Source organism: Ursus arctos, unplaced genomic scaffold (genome assembly GCF_023065955.2).
Source record: "Ursus arctos isolate Adak ecotype North America unplaced genomic scaffold, UrsArc2.0 scaffold_8, whole genome shotgun sequence".
NCBI classification, from domain to species: Eukaryota; Metazoa; Chordata; class Mammalia; order Carnivora; family Ursidae; genus Ursus; species Ursus arctos.
This window is the reverse complement of record NW_026623100.1, coordinates 19,974,596-19,994,292: the sequence shown is the minus strand read 5'-3', so window position 1 is coordinate 19,994,292 and position 19,697 is coordinate 19,974,596. Positions and strand designations below refer to the sequence as shown.

Sequence of the window (19,697 nt, the reverse complement as noted above, 5' to 3'; positions counted from 1 at the left end):
TGCTGAAACTTTATTTTTTACTCCAAAGATGTTTATTCCTACATGTCCTAGAGGTTCTATTACATGATATATTTCTCTACTGTACAAAAACACAGTCAATCAACAAATATTTCCTAAAAACATTATGTTAAATATTTTATATACTGTGAGATCACAAAGAAATATAAATCTTGTCACAGTGGAATTCATAGACCAATGTAGTAGAAACATTTACAGATGTCACATTTCCTAACAACTAAACCAGTATAAGTGAAATACTAAGGCAGTTCTACAGAGAAGAAATGTATGGAAAACTTGTCCAGTCGAGTAGCACACATTTCAAAAGTAGGCCACTCTGTGACGTTTAACTTTATGGTCATGATAGAACTTTGTCAAGATCCATAAAGACTGGGGTGGAGTTAAGATGGTGGAGAAGTAGGTAGGGGGATTCTAAGTTTGTCTCATCCCTTGAATACAACTTAGATAGTTATCAAATCATTCTGAACACGTGAGAAATCAATCAGATTTGAGAAAACAAATGCTGCAAGTCTACCAGTAGAAAAATGACCACGGTTTGGAAGGTAGGAGGTACAGAGACTTGAATCCAGTGTGATAGAGATGAAGATACAGCAGAAGGTAGGGAGACGGTTTAAGGAGTCTACTGCAAAGTATTATAAGCAAAAGAGTGCAAAATCAGAACTTTTAGAAGTGTGCTACAGTGGGGGAAATCCCTGGCTTAAAGGTGCTCAGGTGGTGAAACAGGGTAAAATCTCAGGTGTGACAGTGTGATCTTAGGATCCCTGGGGTAGTGCCTGAGTGCAGCAGAAGTCCCAGGCATAGGAGTGGGGAAGTGGTCTGAAAGCAGCAAGTCCAGGTGCTGGCTTTCTGCCCTGTGTTGCCATAAACTGCAAACCACTGCACACTCATGCAACTGCTTTCCTGGAAGGGGTCCAGCAAAATGCAGAAGCATGGCAAGACCCTCTGCCTCCCCCAAGGAAGAACAGTGTAAGTCTGCTTCACGGGAGTCCCTAAACTTTGGAGTTCTGAAACTCAGTCGAATGCCTGAGATAAAAAATGTTCAGTCACAGGCCGAGTGAACACAGAGTTCTGATGGAAACCAGGGAAATAAGTGTGATTGATTGCTTTTCTATGGGGGCTCACTGAAGAGTGGGGGGCTAATACCATTTATGGCATGGCTCTGATCAGCCCCACAGAAACATCTTTTTATTCATTCATTTATTCAGCAAGCACTCATTAAGCAAGTAGTAGTGATATAATGGCATTGATAATGCTATTAACAAAAACAACTTACACACACACACACAGAGCTCTTATTATGGGCTAGATCCCCAACTAAGATATACTTATTTCATTTAATTTTTAGAAAATCCTGGAAAGTTGATTGATAATATCCCCAGTTTACCAGTCAAGAGACCTGAGACTCTGAGAGTTGGAATCAACTTGTTCAAAGTCAAAAGTTAGGAGATGGCTAAACTAGTATTCAAGATATGATTTTTTTTTACTTCAAAGACCATTCTAATAATCATTACACTAAACAGTCTTTTTGTTTCATGCAAGGTAGTCTGCTAGAATCTAGGATAAAACGTGAATAAGAGATAGCTGACTAGGAGCTCATAGTCCTGTGGGGGACATGATTCAAAATCATGAAATAATGTTGACACCACACTGCTTTTTCTGGGGACTTTGGGGGTTGCCCAAACCAACTCCTAGGGAAGGGATCCTCAAAGAACTGATCTGAGTTGAATCTTAATGGAAGAGGAGTAGGCAAGAACAAGGTGCAGAAGAAGTAGAAGTAGAATCCATCCAGGTAGATGGGCAGCAGGTATAGGAGCACAGGAGGTACAGATAGCCTGCTGGGAACTATTGTTCTTAGAATTTGTGGTGTAAAGCCAGGTGAGGATGGAGCTGGCAGTGGGGACCAGTAGTAGAGGGAAGACTTTGAAAGGATTTTGGCCACAGAGATAATCTTAGCAGCTCTCTAGAGGACAGATTGTAAGAGAACAAAATAAAAGGGGGATGAGAGAAATGAGAATCTGACCCAGGTTGGTGGCATTAAGGATGGCACAGAGCATTGAGTCAGAGAAATATTTAAGAAGCAAAACTGCAGGACTTGTTACTTGGATCTGAGCAGAGTGAGGGAAAAGAAGTGAAAGATAGACTTCCAAGTTTCTGGCCAGAATGGAGAAGCTATGTTGGCAGAAACTTTGGTACAGAATACAGGGGGAGGATTTCAGTTTTGACATTTTGAGTCTTAGGTGTGTAGGGTATTGAGGAAGATACGTCTAGCTAGTGATTGACCAGAAGTTTGAAGCTCAAAAATGAAGGTGGGGCTGGAGGTTGGGATTTTTAATCTTTAGTATGTGGGTGCTAATGAGACTAATGCAGGACTTTTAAAGTAACCTATTAGTACAGACATTCTTTCCAGGGGCAGCAAATTACCTCAGTGAACTTGTATTGGGCAGAAGTTCTGTAGCCTCTTTCTTGTGGTATGTTAAAACTTCAGATGGTTGAAGGGCAAGGGAGGGCTTGCTGGGCAAGTTAAGAGACAATTTAATAATCCTCATAGTACATTCCAGCCATTGCCAAGCACCAAGGTCACTTTACACCATCTCCCTGCTCCTTGATCCCTGAGGCCTCCAGCATATATTTTTATAGTGTAGGGAACCCTGTTTCTCTACCATGAATCTTCAGCCTCCTACATTTCATTCTTCACCTTTTCATCTAATCTAAGATATAAGTAATGTGGGTACTTATAAAATATGGACCTCTCTGCCTTTCTCCTGCTTCTTCCAAGTAAAGGGTACCTTCCATCTTTTCTGTTCCCTCACTTACCAGTTCAGTGACTTGCTCTGGCTCATGAGCTTTGTAATTGGCAAAGGACAAATTTATGTCTCAGCAAACTTACCAATTAATAAGACTGACAAACCCTAGCCAGACTTAGCAAAAAGAAAAGAGAAAGGACCCAGATAAATAAAATCATGAATGTAGGAGGAGAAATCACAACCAACACTGCAAAAAATACAAACAATTATAAGAGAATATACCGAGCAATTAAATGCAACAAATTAGGCAATCTGGAAGAAATGGATGCATTCCTAGAAACACAAACTACGAAGACTGAAACAGGAAGAAATAGAAAACCCGAACAGACCCATAACCAGCAAAGAAATTGTATCAGTAATCAAAAATCTCCCAACAGACAAAAGTCTGGGGCTGTATGGCTTCCCAGGGTAATTCTACCAAACATTTAAAGAAGAATTAATACCTATTCTTCTGTAACTTTTCCAAAAAATAGAAATGGGAGGAACATTTCCATATGCATTCTTTGAGGATAGCATTACCTTGATCCCAAAACCAAAGACCCTACCAAAAAGGAGAATTACAGACCAATATCCCTGATGAACATGCATGCAAACATTCTCACCAAGATATGAGCCAATAGGATCCAACAGTCCATTAAAAGGATTATTCACGATGACCAAGTGGGATTTACCTGGGCTTCAAGGGTGGGTTAGCATCCATAAATCAATTAGTGTGATATACCACATTAATAAAAGAAAGGACAAGAACCATATGATCCTCTCAATAGACACAGAAAAAGCATTTGGCAAAATACAGCTTTCTTTCTTGATTAAAACTCTTCACAGTGTAGGCATAGAGGGAACATAACTCAATAACATAAAAGCCATCTACGAAAAGCCCACAGCAAATATCATCCTCAGTAGGGAAAAACTGAGAACTTTCCCCCTAAGGCCAGGAACACAATAGGGATGTCCACTCTTGCCACTGTTGTTTAACATAGTACTAGAAGTCTTAGCCTCAGCCATCAGACAACAAAAAGAAATAAAAGGCATCCAAATCTGCAAAGAAGTCAAACTTTCACTCTTCGCAGATGACATAATAGTCTGTGTAGAAAATCTGAAAGACTGCACCAAAAAATTCCTAGAATTGATACAGGAATTCAGCACAGTCACAGGATATAAAATCAATGCACAGAAATCAGGGGCATTTCTATACACTAAAAATGAAGAGGAAGAAAGAGAAATCAGGGAATTGATCCTATTTACAATTGCCCCCCAAACCTCATAAGATACATAGGAATAAACCTAACCAAAGATGTAAAGGATCTGTACTCTGAAAACTATAGAACACCATGAAAGAAATTGAGGAAGACACAAAGTAATGGGAAAACATTTCAAGGTCATGGATTGGAAGAACAAGTATTGTTAAAATGTCTATGCCACCCAAAGCAATCTACACATTCAATGCAATTCCTACCAAAAGACCATCAGCTTTTTTTACAGAGCTGAAATAAACAATCCTAAAACTTGTATGGAACCAGAAAAGACCCTGAATACCAAGGGAATGTTGAAAAAGAAAACCAAAGCTGGAGGCCTCGCAATTCCAGACTTCAAGCTGTATTACAAAGCTAATCATTAAGACAGTATGGTACTGGCACAAACACAGACACACAGATCAATGTAACAGAATAGAGAACCCAGAAATGGACCCTCACTCTATGTCAACTAATCTTAGATAAAGTAGGAAAGAATATCCAATGGGAAAAAGACAGTCTCTTCAACAAATGGTGCTAGGAAAATTGGACAGCCACAATCAAAAGAATGAAACTAGACTACTTTCTTCCACCATATACAAATATAAATCCAAAATGGATGAAATACCTAAATGTGAGACATGAATCCACCAAAATCCTAGAGGAGAACACAGGCAGCAACCACTTTGACCTCAGCTGCGGCAGCTTACTATTAGACACATCTCCAGAGGCAAGGGAAACAAAAGCAAAAATGAACTACTGGGACTTCATCAAGATAATAAGCTTCTGCACAGTCAAGAAAACAATCAACAAAACTAAAAGACAACCTCCAGAATGGGAGAAGATATTTGCAAATGACACATCAGATAAAGGGTAGTGTCCAGAATCTCCAAAGAACTTATCAAAATCAGCCCCCCCAAAATAAATAATCCAGCAAAGAAATGGGCAGAAGACATGAACAGATATTTCTTCAAAGAAGACATACAAATGGCTAACAGACATATGAAAATAATGCTCAACATCACTCATCATCAGGGAAATAAAAATCAAAACCACAATGAAGGGTGCCTGGTTGGCTGAGTTGGTTAAGCATCCGACTCTTGATTTCAGTTCAGGTCATGATTTCAGGATTATGAGATGGAGCCCCGCATGCCGAGCATGGAGCCTGCTTAAGATTCTCTCAATCTGTTCCTTCCAGCCCTCCCTCTCTCTCCCTCTCTAAAAAACAAACAAACTCACAATGATACCACCTCACACCTGTCAGAGTGGCTAAAATTAACAACTCAGGAAACAACTGATGATGGTGAGGATGCAGAGAATAGGGAACCCTTTTGCACTGTTGGTGGGAATGCAAACTGGTGCGGCCACTCTGGAAAAACAGCACGGAGGTTTCTCAAAAAGTTAAAAATAGAAATACCCTATGACAGAGCAATTGCACTATTAGGTATTTATCCAAAGGATACAAACATAGTGATTCGAAGGGGCACATGCAACCCAATGTTTATAGAAGCAATGTCCGCAATAGCCAAACTATGGAAAGAGCCCAGATGCCCTTTGATTAATGAATGGATAAAGAAGAAATGGTGTGTGTGTGTGTGTGTGTGTGTGTGTGTGTGTGTGTGTATATATATATATATATATATACATATATATATAATGGAATATTACTCTGTCATCAAAAAGAATGAAATATTGGGACGCCTTGGTGGCTCAGTCAGTTAAGCGTCTGCCTTCAGCTCAGGTCATGATCCCAGGGTCCTGGGATCAAGTCCTCTTTGGGCTCCTTGCTCAGTGGGGAGCCTGCTTCTCCCTCTGCTTGCCGCTCCCCCTGCTTGAGCACTCTCTCTCTCTCTGACAAATAAATAAAATCTTTAAAAAACAGAGAATGAAATCTTGCCATTTGCAACAAGGACAGAACTAGTCTGTATTATGCTAAGCAAAATAAGTCAGCCAGAGAAAGACAAACACCATATGATTTCACTCATATGTGGAATTTAAGAAACAAAACAGATGAACATAGGGGAAGGGAAGGAAAAATAAAATAAGATAAAAACAGACAGAGAGGCAAACCATACAAGACACTTAACTTTAGAGAACAAATTGACGGTTGCTGGAGGAAAGGTGTGTGGGAGACTGGGTAATTGGGTGATGGGCATTAAGGAGGGCACTTGATGTAATGAGCACTGGGTGTTACATGCAACAGATGAAATCACTAAATTCTACCCCTGAAACTAATAATACAGTACATGTTACCTAAATTGAATTTAAATAAAATATTGTTTTTAAAAATCCATGAAGACTGGACACATTTTTTTGTATGGAATTGGAGGAACAAAAGTTTAATACGTGATTTTGCATTGTTCATCTTTAATATTTCCTTTAGTACCAATGGCCCAGGAAGACTAAAAATTTAAATGTCCCAAATCTATTTCCAGCAAGTACCTGGTAATTATACATATCATAAAAAATCAAACATACAAACCACTGCTTTGATGATGCCATGGATATTTTTATATTTTTACCATCCTTAAACAGATGTCCAGCTAATGTAATGCAATTGAATTGCTGAGAAATTAAATCTCTGATTGTTGCAGATGCAATAAATGAAGCCATGAGAGACTATAGGCAGAATGAAAGAAGGGATATTTAAAAATGCCTTTGTGTGTGCGTATATGATTACATTCGATTTTAATTTCTATATACAATGATAATGATGGCTGTGTTCAGTTCTTTCATAAAACAATAAACAAGACACTATTCATTCTTTTTAAAAATTTCTACCTTCCTTCCTTCTTACTTCCCTCCTCCCCTCTCTCCTCCCTCCCTATTTGTCTCTTTTATTTTTTCTTCTTCTTTCCTTTCTCTCTCTCTCTCTCTTTCTTTCTCCCTCCCCCACCCCCCCTTCAAGGAAGTTCATTCATTTGGTTTCCTAAGGTAGGGCTTTTCTGTATATTTGATGCATATGCTTCTCTGAAATCAAACATCAGAAAAGAGCAAGACGGTTGTTGGAAATAAAACTTTTTTCAATCCCTTCCAAAATTTAGTTAACTTCCAACCGCACCTTATCAAAGCAATTATCTGATACATATAAAAGTTAGATTGGTATAAGTATAAATGTATATTTGCAGGTCTGCCTGAAATTTCTATCTGATTTGAACACTGGAAATGCTTCTTTAAAAGGCAGGCATGTTTGTGGTCTTCTTAGGAGATTTAATGCCATACACTTTATTTCAGGCAGGAAGAATTTTCTGAAAAGAACACCGAAGAACTAAAGGCATGATGAAGTATTCAGTTCTAAAAGTTCCCAGACAATTTGAAAATGTCAGGACACACATTATTCTGTTTATATTAAACAACCTGTCAGCCCAGCACGTTTGTGAAAAATAACAGTGGTTATTTGTTTGGTATTTTCAATGTCTCTGCATTTAACTCGAAATGCAACTCCCTCTACCCAAAGCCCACATTAAAAAAAGAAAATGCTTTAACATCATGTAGTACTTTCCAGTCACATAACAACATTACTAATGCTTAAATTAAGAAAGAGCTAGTGATAATGCCCTTGCTATAGGCTGAATGTTTGCGTTCCACCATAATCCATATGCCAAAACCTAATCCCCAATGTGATAGTATTTGCAGATGGAACCTTTTGGGGTTATTTGGTTATGAAAATGGAGCCTACATGAATGGGCTTAGTGTCCTTATTTTTGGGCAGGACAATAGAACCCTTATAAAACAGACCCCACAAAGCTCTCTCACCCCTATTTGCCAGGTGAGGACACAGCGAGAAGACAGCAGCATTTGAACCAGGAAGCAGGCTTTCACCAGATACCAAATTTTCCAACACCTTGATCTTGTACTTCATAATCTCCAGATCTATGAGCAATACATTTCTGTTGTTTACAGGCCACCTGGTCCTGATATTTCTTTCTGTACACAGTCTGTTAAACTAAGACAATCCTGTAATTCACAGAGCAAAGCAGTGCTGAATATGAATAGAAAGTAATATAACCAAAAAAAAAAAAAAAAAAAGAGAGAGAGAGAATCTAAAAAGAAAATGGTCTTCATGTGACATGCAGGGTCTACCTATTGGTAGAGTGAATGTACACATACTAGTTACATTAAAAATACCTAATCTAGTTCACCTAATGACATTTTATAATATAAATTGTCTTGTTTTAGCTGAACCCTTGGATGTGTATTTTCACATCGATCAATTAATATGTCTTGAGAGTTGCACTCTAGTCAAGACATTATACTGAGTAGATACTATGGAGGAAATAGAGGACCCTAAGACATGGTGTCTGCCATGTCAGTTTGAAATCTACTGGAAATTGTAGAGACTAGATAGAACCCAAAAATAAGTCAAAGTAAAGGTGAGAGAAGTTAAATTTGCAATGTTTCTGTGAATTGAAGTTAAAGTGAATGAGGATATAGCATCAGCAAATGGATTTCAGGAATATCTGTGCATCATAAACCAAGCAATGTCTTCCACTACTCATAATGGATAATGGATATTCCAAAATATCTTCAAGGTAAAAAATAACCCTAGGAAAATGAGTAAAATACAGCCAAAAGCCTTTTAAGAACACAACTCTATTCACAAGAAAGTAGGGACTATCAATCTGTTTAGGCTGCTATAACAAAAATACCTCAAACTTGGTGGCTTATAAACAACAAACATGTATTTTTCACAGAGATGGAAACTGGAAAGTCCAAGATCACAGTGCATGTCTGATGAGACCAGCTTCTTGTCAATGGCCATCTTCTGACTGTAACCTCACATAGAAGGGGCAAAGAATCTCTCTGGGGCCTCTTTTATAAAGGCACTAATCCCATTGATGAGGGCCCTGCTAAACTCATAATATATAGTATACAAAATAATTATATTAAAAAATATATAGCATAGTACATTTATTACAATATATGCAACATATAATATTGTATGTAGTACATATGAATAATACTATATATCATATATATACTTATATATAAAATTATAGTATATGCACATTTATAGAAAGAATTCAACACATGATAAGAAATGATATAAAGGTAACCATAATGATCTGCATTACACTAACAAACAATTCACTCACCAAAAATAACAAATTTCAAGTGGATACATGAGTATACTGTGAACATTTTGTGCATATCTTCTGGGGCATATTGGGATGCATTTCTATTGGATACATATAGGAGGTGAATTACTTGATCATATAGAATGGGTACTTAATTACATTCATAGAGAAGAATCTGAGAGTTTTCCAAAGTGATTATACCTACTTACATTCTCAACATCAAAACTTGCCACTTCCCCCCTATTTTAAACATTCAGGATCTGACTTACACTATTTACTTCAAATTTGTCCATCAACAGTCTGTATGGATAACCTAATCTCTATTCACTATTCATCCACACCATTATTCCTTTAACAGTTTAATTCATGAACACAAAAGACAACACATATACAGCCTCAAATATTCCTGATATCTAACTTATCCTCCATAAAGGCTTCATTCAATAATTATTCTGAGGCTTTCTGAGATCTTTCACAATAGAGACATAATTCTTTCTCAGTAAAATTTCTCACTTTATTGCAAGCTCTCAACAAAGGAAAAGTCTACCTCCCATATCTTATTTTGGATTTCCTTCTTTATAATGCTTTATATGTATTCAAGGTCCAGGTTTGGCATATTTGGGGACTAATTTTATAAGCTTTATGAGCTATTTTGGAGTTCATGGAAATGAGCTAGCATTTAATGAGTAAGTTTAGATTCTGCTACACTGAAACATCTGGCAATTGCTTCCTGAGACTCTCATTGTTGGAACTTACCCCTCGGGTTTTACCTTGTATCTCTTTCTAAAGATATGTTTGGATCAATAATGAAATGATATCCTTTCTCAAACCTTGCCTAGGGCCTTGAAAAACATATATGATTTTAAAAAAATATCTTCACTCTTTTATACTTTGACTTTGCTTTGGTTATGATTGAAATAGTCTGACTTTTAAGAAATGATTCATTTTCTTAAATGCTTAAGGAAAAACTTAAAGACGAAAAAACAATTAAATCCTATACAGATTTGCCTACAATAAATTTATATATCAGTCCTATTGAGAATTAATAGAATGGCTTTGCAAGTAAAAAATAAAACCACAACCTCTGACTGTATCTGAAGATTTACATAGAAATCAACTGCTATTTTTTGAAAACTTCCATGTGCCAATTTCCATTGATTATCTTTTTAATCCTCTAACTAATCCTATTGGAAAAGTATTTATTGTTCATATTTCCTAATGCCAAAGTAACTGGGCAATATAAAAATGAATAGTTCTCATAAACAGTAAGTAGCAGAGTTTGTAAGTTAAATTTTTAAATTAGGTGTGAGGTTTTTTTTTTTTTTTTAAATCAGGTTTTCATGTTGGAATTGTTAAGACTTTAAAGGTAGCAAAACTGTTTTTTTTTTCTACTATTGTATCCTGTGTGTTTAACATAGTGCCTGAAACTTAGTAAATATTCAATAAAAGTATTTAAAGTTAAATAAATGAAATAAATGAAAGACTTCAAATACAATATGATTTAAAATCTGACAATAGCATATAAGATGAATGTGACTAGAAAGGCAGAAAAAAAATAGATCTTTATGGTAGTATTTTGGGTGTGAAAATGTTAAGAATCTTAACCAAGGTTACTTCAGTGCGAATGGAAAAGAAAGGTATAAATAGATTATAAAATTGGCAGACATATAGAATCTTTGTGTGGCTTACACATTAATGAGGAAAATAACAATTCGAGCTACTAGTTGTTAGATACATTGATCACACTGCAATTATTTTGCTGTCCTTTACTTGTATTTGGTATTGTACTACAAAGAACTTACTTCGTTCATCACATCTTTACTCTGAACTTCCCAAAGACTCTCTTTTCCAAGCAAGGTCTCACTCTAGAGTATTTCTGTTGGTAATGTGGATACAAATTTTAAAATAATTTACTGGGGCTATAAAATCAGGTGCATGCAAAGTTGAGATATAGCTCTAGTTTAATTCATGTTAGTATTTCCCTACCTAACATAAAGCCCACACCTTCAAGGAACACATTTATTTATTTAACTTTATATTTGTAATTCCTGGACATAGTATGTTGTTTACAAAATACCTACAGTTTTATAAGTGAAGTAATATTTTTAGCTCTTAAGGACTATTTTTTCAAAGACAGTCGACTGATGTATAACTTGAGTATCAATATGAGGTAAAGGAAACCATTTTCCTAATATCTGAGGGAGTCTGCATGGGTATTCATCATTATCATTATCATAGGCAGTATGTTGAACACCAGAAAAGCTGGGTATTATTCACTCTGAAAGCTTTGAGGGCATACTATACATCACCTTGTTGCTTTTTAATAGATTTGAACACAGGAAAGGAGTGTGTGGAGAGTAAGAATTGCAATAGTTTCCCATATATTCAGAATTTTTAATTATGGATATCATATATTAAATAGACATTTTCCCTTGTATCAGGAAATAAATATAAACAGATTCTTTACACCATATTGTTTAGTGTGTTGTCAAGAATATTAGAATTTTTATGGCAAAAAATTTAGATTGGCTATACCGTTCTGTTGTATAGATGAAGTTAAGATTGAAATATAAATTCCTCTCTAGTGTCCACTAGTTATGGCAGAGAAAAAGTGTTCTTTAATTTGCTCAAATTTTAGTAACATTAAAAACTAACATGTTGGAAGTGAGTTAATTTGGAAAAGAAAATCTGGTAAATAAAGATAAATAAGCTATTTGAACAACTTGTCATGATTTTATTTTATTTATTGTTAAGTTATATATCTTTTGAAATTGACTCAGGGAAGATAATATGTAAACTACAGTTAGCTATTGACGTGGAAATCAACATATTTTGCAATTTTTTTCCTTATTTCTAATTAAGTTGGGGAAGAAGCTCCGCAGTATTTATTTGAACTTTATCTACCTCACTCCCTTTTGTTTTAGGTCAGTGATTTTCAAACTTTAATAATAAATAAAAATCACCCAGGGAACTTATAAAAATCTTAATGCCCAGGCCATACCTCATGTGAATTAAATCAAAATCTCTGGAGATAAGACATAAAAATCAGTAGGTTTTAAAGTTTCCTAAATGATTCCAATATGCACCTAAGATTAAAAACTGATGCTACAATTTCTGAATTTCCTCTCTCAGCATGATGTGTGTTGTATGAGAATATTAAATGCTTAGTATGAAGCTAAAGGTCTAATTTACATATTCAAGTGAAGTGTCAAAAGCTCTGAACTTTTTATCCAGATGCTCTTACTCTTGTATTCCTCATTTGCTTCATCCTAAGGCAGACTTCTTGCTATGCATTTTTCACTTAAGGCATCTGAGATAAAGAAGAAACAGAGTCCACCATTTTTAATAGAAAAAGATCTATCTACTCTCTGGATTTCAATTACAGTTTTCAGGAATTGATTATATTGATATAAATGAATGAAATGATTAGCAACTAATGCTGGCCAGAGGCTTGAAAATCTAATTCAAAATGTATTTAATTTTAAACATGTAGTGATTGAAATAAATGGCAGATAGTCACCACAGTTATCATATCTATATGTCAAACACCAGATTGCTGATAACTCTTCTTTCTGTGAATATTAACTTTTGTGTTAAAACTTTGAATGAAAATGTAAGCCACCGCAGAAAAAAATGTGCAGTGAAAATCCAATATGCTCCATGCTATTTTCATAACCTTTAATTATATGGGCATATGTGCTCTAGTAGATTTAATAGTAGAAATAATAATGTCTGCCTAGAATCAAGCATTTACTGAGTGCCTGGCAGTGTGCTCAGGGACTTGATATTGATGAATACTTTTACTTTTATGACAATAATTACTTCCATTTTACAGGTGAGGAAACCAATGTTTATAGACTTTAAATAGCTTGTGTGCAAGAGAGTCTCTGGCACATCTAAAATACAAACTTGATTTTGTATAATTCTAAAAGTACTTCCTTGCAATAACTATGCTATCCTAACCATTAAGATTGTCAACTTGCCATAATAAAGTTTGTAAGGGCAAACTGAAGTGAATGAAAAAAGTGAAAATTATGAGATTTTTAACATTCTTTATAACTTAATATCCTTTTTTCTCATTTGTGCATTAATTCATTTATCTAACATATATTAAGCATCTACTGACAGGCATAGTGTTAGCTCCTAGGAAACCAGGGTTTAAATATAGGGTCCTTTCCATCAAGGAGCTTCTAGTGAAAGCTTAAAAGAATAATTGTTCATTTACGGATTGTTTTTTGTAAAATGAGGAGGAATACAATCCAGATGGCATAGCTGATGTAACTTGAACAAGCAGGCAGTCAACTAGTTTACTGGAGCCTGGTAGTAATGGAGTATGTGGGTACATATCAGTCTCCACAAAAACTTTCCATATACTGTTAAGTTATTTGGAGGCTGTTATTTTCAAATATGCCAACAGACACACAAAACTCACAAACACACAATCATATATATAGTGAAACATATTTTGAACATGAAATTGGCCATTTATCTTAATACATACTAAATTATTCTAGAGTTTGTTTCTCTTGTTTGTTTAGTTATTTTTAACTGATGTAAATTTTAAATGTGTTACAAGTTGACCGTTTTTAGTGTACATTTCTATGAGTGTTGACAGATGTACAAAATCATGAATCACCACAATAGTTTTTCAAATTTTTATTTTAATTCTATGGCTCCTCTTCCTTACTATGAATGTTAAAACATAAAGCAACAGAAAGTATTGCTTTTTTTTTTTTTTTTTTTTTGGGGGGCAGGGCTTGAACTCACAATCATGAGATCAAGACCTAAGTCAAAATCAAGAGTTGGACACTTAACCTACTGAGCTACCCAGGTATCAAAAAGTATTTCTACTATTATTTATTTATTTAGAGCAGAAGCAGGGATGGGAGGGGCAGAGAGAAGGAGAGACAGAGAATCTTAAGCAGGCTCCATGCCCAGCACAGAGCCCCATGCAGGGCTTGATCTCACAACCCTGAGATCATGGCCTGAGCCAAACTTAAGAGTCAGACACTTAACCAACAGAGCCACCTGGGCACTCCAAAAGTATTTCTAATTTTTAACCAAGGTCACAGCAAAAATAAAATGCGTGAGTTCAACATGAGTCAAAATCCACCATTTAATAAAATTGGTCTTTTCATGGAAATTGATCACAAAATAAGATGTTAAGACATTAAAATTATATATATATATATAAATATAAATATATATATATATATATAACTTCTATGGGGTTTGTGGACATTAAAATTTATGGACATTAAAATTATCGTGATATATATATATATATAAATTATCATTATATATATATATATACACACATATATATATATTCTATGGAGTTTTCATGAGACATCAACAAGTCATCATAAGCAAATATAGGTTTCCTTAAATTACAGACTTCTAATAAGAGAATATTAATGTGAACGAAGAATATGTGTACACATGGTCTGATAACAAGTGCTAAAGAGTAGAATTTGCAGGAACAGATTTCGTTTAATTTTTTAAAAATATTTTACTTATTTATTTGACAGAGAAAGACAGAGTGCACAAGCAGGGGGAGTGGCAGGCAGAGGAGAGAGAGAAGCAGATGCCCCACTTATCCCCATGCAGGGCTCGATACCAGGACCCTGGAATTATGATCTGAGCTGAAGGCAGATCCTTAACTAACTGAGCCACCCAGGCGTCCCTGCAAGAACAGGTTTCTAAGTAACTGGAAATATTATGCTTTTTTTTTTTTTTTAATTGGAGAAGCCATGGGCCTACATTTTAACATATGCCATTGAGTTAAAGATTATTTCTGCTAGGGGCGTCTGGGTGGCACAGCGGTTAAGCCTCTGCCTTCGGCTCAGGGTGTGATCCCGGCGATACGGGATCGAGCCCCACATCAGGCTCCTCTGCTATGAGCCTGCTTCTTCCTCTCCCACTCCCCCTGCTTGTGTTCCCTCTCTCGCTGGCTGTCTCTGTCAAATAAATAAATAAAATCTTAAAAAAAAAAGATTATTTCTGCTCCTTGAGGTATATATGTAACTAAAAACATGAGGGATTATTTACCACTGCATAGTGGCACATGTCCATTTCTGGTCAATTAAAACTTTGCTAATATCCTTTTTCCAAACACTGGAATATGGTTTACTTTTTAGAAAATAAACAAATCACTTGTTAATTGAAAGCCTCTTTTCTCATATGCTTTGTCTTTGACTTTATACATTTTTGCCCCAGATCTCGGTATTATGTATAGATATACTAATGCTTATGACAAGGCAATGTCCACTGCAGCCAAAGCTACATGCAAGCTCTTTGAAACTGCACTAACGTTACTGTGACTTGTAGTGTATAAGGTATACCACCTCTGACATGGGCACTATCGGACAGATAAAAAGCTGCAGCCATAAGGAAAATAAGACTGTAGGGCATAAAATTCAAAATAAAATATCTTAAACCATGAAGCAGTTTACTAACGCATGCTCTTACAGTAGCAGAGCATTCGCAAAACTATTCATTTGATTTCTCACTACTGCTAAGTTTCCCAAATGGAGTCAAAGATTTTCAAAGAGAGATTTGTCATCTTCCCTGACAAATAATCTAATCAGCCTTCCCAGCCTCATTATTGTTACTTTTAATTTGCCAGTCACAGGACTTTGCTTTAATTTGTCTGCTCCTGAAACTTTGCACCTGTTATTCTCTCATTACAATGGTATTAAAATAGAGCTAGGAATCTTTGACATTCTTCACTTTAAATGTGGCTTAGACTTAGTTACTCGGTTCGAACAAAGAGTAAACATGTTATATGTGATGCTATGTGACCTCAGAGACTAGGTCAAAAACGAATAACTTCTGCTTGTTTCTCTCTTAGTTTGCTCATTGTGGAGAGGGATGAGTTGCCATATCAGAAGGATACTTAATAAGGCTGTAGAAAGGTTCATTTGGAGAGAAACTGAGATCTCCCACCAGTAACCAGCTCCTAGCTATGTATGATGGCCATCTTGCAATCAGATCCTCCAGGGCTAGTCAAGCCTTCAGATGACTGCAGTCCCAGCTGATATCTTGTCTGAAATCTCAGAGAAAAGCTGTGAACCAGCTGTCGAGGGGTTTCTTCTTAATCATTAACCTACACAAACTATGAAAGATAATTCATATATCTCGTTTTAGGACACTAATATGTGGGATAATTTATCCAATAGAAATAGATATAATACAAATTTTGGCATCTAGTAGTAGGATGCTCCTTTAACAAACCCTAAAAATGTGGGGAATGATTTCAGAACTGAGCAGTGGGAAGCAATTGGGAAGATCTTAAGGAGAATGGGCATTGTCTCTGCTGCATCCTCAGATCTCTTTCTCTCAGATGAAGAAACATGGTTGTTGTTCCATCTCCCTCTTATCTTATTTACATGTTACTTTCTTAGTTTCCCTAACCATCTTATGTAAAGATAAACAGCAACAAACCCCAAATTCCTATCCTTTTTCACTGTATTATTATTCTCCTTAGTATTAAACATGATCCTACCACATTATGCATTTTGCTTCTTTAGGATATTTTGTCTCCTTCCTGTAGAATACATAACCACAATCAGGGCAGGATTTTGTTTCATTAAATTCTTTACTCCAGTTCCTAGAACTCTGCCTGGGACACAGTAACGCTCAACAGATTATTGTTGAATGAATGAATGGCCTTAATGAATGAAGTACTGTTGCATGTTAATGATTTCAAGGGCAAGGCCCATCTTTTGAGAGAGGTGTGGCTCTCTATTATATGTGTTTGCCTAGCCCCTGAGAGTAAGCAGGAGTGAGGAGTAAGACTGGGGGTGTAGAGAGGCAGAGGGTAGACACTTTCAAGGTTTGTCATTTCCAAATTCAAGGGACTTAACAGCTGGAGAGTTTATATAAGGGCAAAAAGGGAAAAAAAAAATATTTAGATTTCTTACTAACAGAAACACATGCTTAAATTTCTGTTTCCCACTTAATTTTTAACCAGCTAGTTGCATTTTTTCTTTACACAAATACATATGTAATATGTATAAAGCCGGAAAGCTATGCTCTAGCCCCAATGTCTCACTCTCCCCTCCCAACCAATTAATAACAAATCCACATTGCTTTCTGCTAAAAGTAGTAGGACCTCCCCCTGTTCTCTGACTTCAATCACTTCTTCCTTTCAAACTTTAGTCTCTTTAATCTTTACTCAGATCATGTGCAGAGAATTTTTTAAACTTATATCTAATTTTATCACTCTCATGCTAATTTTATCAATATAAGTCATGCTGCTTTGAGCATAAAGCCTAAACCTTAACATTTGTACAGGAACCTGCCTCTTCTTGCAGTCAGTAATTCAGCAATATAGACTTCCTTCCAGGCCTATACTCTATATTCTAACAATATTTGTTTAAACTTTAGTCCATGTATTTTGTGTATTCATTTAAGTCTTGGCTATATTATATTTCTCTTGTAATAAGCTTTTCTTTACCTCATCTTATTCATGACATATGAATAAATTATTAGGGTATATAATATGTATCTTAAATTATTTAGGGAATAAATTAGATTAACAATTTGCTCTAATTAATCCTGTTTATCTAACCTAGAAAATTATTTCGCGTGTGTGTGTTTTGTGTGTATGCACAAAGTCAATCTCTCCCAATGTTTGCTAGTTGAGACTAAGTTAAATACTTTGGGTGCTCCTGATTTTTTGGTACTCCAGAGACCATTCAGCACATCAGAGCAGTAACTAACTGGTTATAGGGAGAGTTTGGCTCAGTATAAATTTCTGGAAGCTTCTTTTTCTCAATAGACATCTAAGGGAGTATTTTAGGGAAAAAACAGTCAAATCATCATAGATAAGAATGTGATTACTGTTCTAAATATCCCTATGTTTAAGAAATTTAATTGTCATCCCTGAATATAAGCCTTAATGGCAGATTTCATGGTTTAAATTCTAAACAAAGGAACATACACACACAAATACACACACGCATACATAAATATGGGAATAGACAGAGAGAAGCAAAGTATTGTGTATCTTCCTTTTGATTCTTCAGTGATCTGAAAATATTTCCTTAACAAAAGGAAATGTAACACTTATTTTAAAAAACTTTTGAATTCTTTTGATAGCTCTCTCCATTCTTATTTTTTAAGAAATATTTAGAGCCTCTTTATTTCAAAGTTTAAAATGACTTTGAATTGTATTTATTGATGTATTAGTAAATTAACAGGAAGAGCTAAAATCTCTTGTTTTGACCTCTTTTGAGAGGGAAATACTACAAGGGGACATCATAAATGTCTATGATATGACTCAGCAGTTCAAAGCTCAGTAAAAAAAGATGTACTTTTAAATAGTGTGGCCAAAGACATTCAGTTACAAGGGAAAAGTTTTCCTTTCTAAAACCACAGCCTGGAGAACAATGTTTCCATACAAACACTGCTTGGGGGAGTTTGTTCCCCTCTAATACACATATGGAAATTGCTCTGGGGTACTCTCCTAGTCTTCCCTCTGGTGTTCCCTTCCCCCAGCTGTGTTTCTCCCCCTCCTAATTAGACCATCAAGGAGGCTTTTCAACAAGCCTTCGTCACTCTGAAAACCGAGAGGAAATCAACAAAGCTGAAAGGAAATTACAGAAACAAAGCTGGTCTTTCCTCTCTCTCCTTTCCCCTTTCTCTACCTTAATTAACCCATATTTGAGTTCAAATTCTGTTCTAATTTCTCTTTGATGCTTTCTGGTTGTTCTGACTATAAAGGGCATTGAATAATCATTTGTGATTATATGAAACAAAGTATATTTCCTTAATCATATCCATCTGAGAATCTCCAGAAATTCTGCATGCACAACTTCACTAACCCTCTAGGTGCTTCTTTTGTTTGTTTTGTTTTGGTTGCTTTTTTTTAACCTTTAATTTTTTTAATTTTAATTTTTTAAAGGAAGACTTTATTTTTACAGCAGTTCTGGGTTCACAGCAAAATTGAGAGGAACGGACAGAGATTTCCCACATACCTGCTCCCCACAACATGCATAGCTTCTCCTGTTTTCTCCCCCCACCCCCAGAGTGTACATTTGTTACAATGATGAACCTACACTGATACGTCATATTATCTGAAGTGCACAGTTTACATGAAGGTTCACTCTTGGTGTTGTACATTCTATGAGTTTGGACAAATACAACGATGCATCCATCATTACAGTATCATTTGGTGTATTTTCACTGTCTTAAAAATTCTTTGCTCTGCCTATTTATCCCTCCCCCACACCCCAACTTCTGATAACCACTGATCTTTTTGTTGTCTCCAAAGTTTTGCTTTTTCCAGAATATCGTATAGTTGGAATCATTCATTTTGTAGCATTTTCAGATTGGCTTGTTTCATAGTAATATAACTTTCCTCCATGTCTTTTCATGATCTGGTAGCTCATTCTTTTTAGCACTTCTCTCATTGTTTGGGTAGAAACTATTTATTTTTAATAGAAACACATTCCTAGATATATATCTTCCAAAACTAGTCTCTAGTTAAAATGTATGATACTCAATGAAACTTCGTGAAAAATTCATATTCTAAGGAAAAAAAAATTGTTAAAGTTTGA

General features: G+C 35.7%; 1 long non-coding RNA gene across 1 annotated transcript in view; it reads right to left on the bottom strand.

Annotated features, from left to right (window-relative positions):
• LOC130543170 (uncharacterized) overlaps positions 1 to 19,697 on the bottom strand; it is a 440,369-nt gene that overhangs the window by 89,443 nt on the left and 331,229 nt on the right. The gene's annotated exons all lie outside the window — the stretch shown is intronic.